Genomic DNA, 4,786 nt, shown 5'->3' with positions numbered 1-4,786 from the left:
TTTTTGTTTAGTTTAAAAACTTGCAGGCGAAAATGCTTCGGCTCTAGATAAAAAATGTAGTGCCGGACAAGAAACCAACATAGGGTTTAGGGTTTAGGGTTTAGCGTTATATCATTGAAATCAATGCTCCCAATATTTTATGTTTTCACACAATTGAATATTAACTTTTTTGTTTTGTTTATAAACATGCGGGGATGTGCATGATTACCTTGATGGACTAGAGTTGGGTTAACATGCTTTGAGGTTTTCTAATCAAGAGTTGATGCTTAACGACCCAAGGGATGTGCATGATAACCTTGATGGATTAGAGTTGGGTTAACATTCTTTGAGGTTTCCTAATCAAGAGTTGATGCTTAACGACCCAAGGGATGTGCATGATAACCTTGATGGACTAGAGTTGGGTTAACACGCTTTGAGGTTTCCTAATCAAGAGTTGATGCTTAACGACCCATGGGATGTGCATGATAACCTTGATGGACTAGAGTTGGGTTAACATGCTTTGAGGTTTCCTAATCAAGAGTTGATGCTTAACGACCCAAGGGATGTGCATGATAACCTTGATGGACTAGAGTTGGGTTAACATGCTTTGACGTTTCCTAATAAAGAGTTGGTGATTAACGACCCAAGGAATGTGCATGATAACCTTGATGGACTAGAGTTGGGTTAACATGCTTTGAGGTTTCCTAATCAAGAGTTGATGCTTAACAACCCAAGGGATGTGCATGATAACCTTGATGGACTAGAGTTGGGTTAACATGCTTTGAGGTTTCCTAATCAAGAGTTGATGCTTAACGACCCAAGGGATGTGCATGATAACCTTGATGGACTAGAGTTGGGTTAACATGCTTTGAGGTTTCCTAATCAACAGTTGATGCATAACGACCTAAGGGATGTGCATGATAACCTTGATGGACTAGAGTTGGGTTAACATGCTTTGAGGGTTATATCGTTGAATTCAATGCTCTCAATCTTTTATCTTTTCACAAAATTGGATATTAACTTTTTTTGTTTAGTTTAAAACCATGCAGGGATGTGCTTGATAACCTTGATGGAATAGAGTTGGGTTAACATGCTTTGAGGTTTCCTAATCAAGAGTTCATGTTTAACGACCGAAGGGATGTGCATGATAACATTGATGGACAAGAGTAGGGTTAACATGCTTTGAGGTTTCCTAATCAAGAGTTGATGCTTAGCGACCCAAGGGATGTGCATGATAACCTAGATGGACTAGAGTTGGGTTAACATCCTTTGAGGGTTATATCGTTGAAATCAATGCAGCTAATCTTTTATCTTTTCACACAATTGGATATTAACATTTTTGTTTAGTTTAAAAACTTACAGGCGAAAATGCTTCGGCTCTGGATAAAAAATGTAGTGCCGGACAAGAAACCAACATAGGGTTTAGGGTTTAGGGTTTAGCGTTATATCATTGAAATCAATGCTCCCAATATTTTATGTTTTCACACAATTGAATATTAACTTTTTTGTTTTGTTTAAAGACATGCGGGGATGTGCATGATAACATTGATGGACAAGAGTAGGGTTAACATGCTTTGACGTTTCCTAATCAAGAGTTGATGCTTAACGACCCAAGGGATGTGCATGATAACCTAGATGGACTAGAGTTGGGTTAACATGATTTGAGGGTGATATCGTTGAAATCAATGCAGCTAATCTTTTATCTTTTCACACAATTGGATATTAACTTTTTTGTTTAGTTTAAAAACTTGCAGGCGAAAATGCTTCGGCTCTGGATAAAAAATGTAGTGCCGGACAAGAAACCAACATAGGGTTTAGGGTTTAGGGTTTAGCGTTATATCATTGAAATCAATGCTCCCAATATTTTATGTTTTCACACAATTGAATATTAACTTTTTTGTTTTGTTTAAAAACATGCGGGGATGTGCATGATTACCTTGATGGACTAGAGTTGGGTTAACATGCTTTGAGGTTTCCTAATCAAGAGTTGATGCTTAACGACCCAAGGGATGTGCATGATAACCTTGATGGATTAGAGTTGGGTTAACATGCTTTGAGGTTTCCTAATCAAGAGTTGATGCTTAACGACCCAAGGGATGTGCATGATAACCTTGATGGACTAGAGTTGGGTTAACACGCTTTGACGTTTCCTAATCAAGAGTTGATGCTTAACGACCCATGGGATGTGCATGATAACCTTGATGGACTAGAGTTGGGTTAACATGCTTTGAGGTTTCCTAATCAAGAGTTGATGCTTAACGATCCAAGGGATGTGCATGATAACCTTGATGGACTAGAGTTGGGTTAACATGCTTTGACGTTTCCTAATAAAGAGTTGATGATTAACGACCCAAGGAATGTGCATGATAACCTTGATGGACTAGAGTTGGGTTAACATGCTTTGAGGTTTCCTAATCAAGAGTTGATGCTTAACAACCCAAGGGATGTGCATGATAACCTTGATGGACTAGAGTTGGGTTAACATGCTTTGAGGTTTCCTAATCAAGAGTTGATGCTTAACGACCCAAGGGATGTGCATGATAACCTTGATGGACTAGAGTTGGGTTAACATGCTTTGAGGTTTCCTAATCAACAGTTGATGCATAACGACCTAAGGGATGTGCATGATAACCTTGATGGACTAGAGTTGGGTTAACATGCTTTGAGGGTTATATCGTTGAAATCAATGCTCTCAATCTTTTATCTTTTCACACAATTGGATATTAACTTTTTTGTTTAGTTTAAAAACATGCAGGGATGTGCATGATAACCTTGATGGAATAGAGTTGGGTTAACATGCTTTGAGGTTTCCTAATCAAGAGTTGATGTTTAACGACCGAAGGGATGTGCATGATAACATTGATGGACAAGAGTAGGGTTAACATGCTTTGACGTTTCCTAATCAAGAGTTGATGCTTAACGACCCAAGGGATGTGCATGATAACCTAGATGGACTAGAGTTGGGTTAACATGATTTGAGGGTGATATCGTTGAAATCAATGCAGCTAATCTTTTATATTTTCACACAATTGGATATTACCTTTTTAGTTTAGTTTAAAAACTTGCAGGCGAAAATGCTTCGGCTCTGGATAAAAAATGTAGTGCCGGACAAGAAACCAACATAGGGTTTAGGGTTTAGGGTTTAGCGTTATATCATTGAAATCAATGCTCCCAATATTTTATGTTTTCACACAATTGAATATTAACTTTTTTGTTTTGTTTAAAAACATGCGGGGATGTGCATGATTACCTTGATGGACTAGAGTTGGGTTAACATGCTTTGAGGTTTCCTAATCAAGAGTTGATGCTTAACGACCCAAGGGATGTGCATGATAACCTTGATGGATTAGAGTTGGGTTAACATGCTTTGAGGTTTCCTAATCAAGAGTTGATGCTTAACGACCCAAGGGATGTGCATGATAACCTTGATGGACTAGAGTTGGGTTAACACGCTTTGAGGTTTCCTAATCAAGAGTTGATGCTTAACGACCCATGGGATGTGCATGATAACCTTGATGGACTAGAGTTGGGTTAACATGCTTTGAGGTTTCCTAATCAAGAGTTGATGCTTAACGATCCAAGGGATGTGCATGATAACCTTGATGGACTAGAGTTGGGTTAACATGCTTTGACGTTTCCTAATAAAGAGTTGATGATTAACGACCCAAGGAATGTGCATGATAACCTTGATGGACTAGAGTTGGGTTAACATGCTTTGAGGTTTCCTAATCAAGAGTTGATGCTTAACAACCCAAGGGATGTGCATGATAACCTTGATGGACTAGAGTTGGGTTAACATGCTTTGAGGTTTCCTAATCAAGAGTTGATGCTTAACGACCCAAGGGATGTGCATGATAACCTTGATGGACTAGAGTTGGGTTAACATGCTTTGAGGTTTCCTAATCAACAGTTGATGCATAACGACCTAAGGGATGTGCATGATAACCTTGATGGACTAGAGTTGGGTTAACATGCTTTGAGGGTTATATCGTTGAAATCAATGCTCTCAATCTTTTATCTTTTCACACAATTGGATATTAACTTTTTTGTTTAGTTTAAAAACATGCAGGGATGTGCATGATAACCTTGATGGAATAGAGTTGGGTTAACATGCTTTGAGGTTTCCTAATCAAGAGTTGATGTTTAACGACCGAAGGGATGTGCATGATAACATTGATGGACAAGAGTAGGGTTAACATGCTTTGACGTTTCCTAATCAAGAGTTGATGCTTAACGACCCAAGGGATGTGCATGATAACCTAGATGGACTAGAGTTGGGTTAACATGATTTGAGGGTGATATCGTTGAAATCAATGCAGCTAATCTTTTATATTTTCACACAATTGGATATTACCTTTTTTGTTTAGTTTAAAAACTTGCAGGCGAAAATGCTTCGGCTCTGGATAAAAAATGTAGTGCCGGACAAGAAACCAACATAGGGTTTAGGGTTTAGGGTTTAGCGATATATCATTGAAATCAATGCTCCCAATATTTTATGTTTTCACACAATTGAATATTAACTTTGTTGTTTTGTTTAAAAACATGCGGGGATGTGCATGATTACCTTGATGGACTAGAGTTGGTTTAACATGCTTTGAGGTTTCCTAATCAAGAGTTGATGCTTAACGACCCAAGGGATGTGCATGATAACCTTGATGGATTAGAGTTGGGTTAACATGCTTTGAGGTTTCCTAATCAAGAGTTGATGCTTAACGACCCAAGGGATGTGCATGATAACCTTGATGGACTAGAGTTGGGTTAACACGCTTTGAGGTTTCCTAATCAAGAGTTGATGCTTAACGACCCA

Source organism: Lactuca saligna, chromosome 9 (assembly GCF_052625555.1).
Source record: "Lactuca saligna cultivar CGN05327 chromosome 9, ASM5262555v1, whole genome shotgun sequence".
Classification (NCBI taxonomy): domain Eukaryota; kingdom Viridiplantae; phylum Streptophyta; class Magnoliopsida; order Asterales; family Asteraceae; genus Lactuca; species Lactuca saligna.
The sequence above is the reverse complement of the archived record's forward strand: the minus strand, read 5'-3'. Positions refer to the sequence as shown.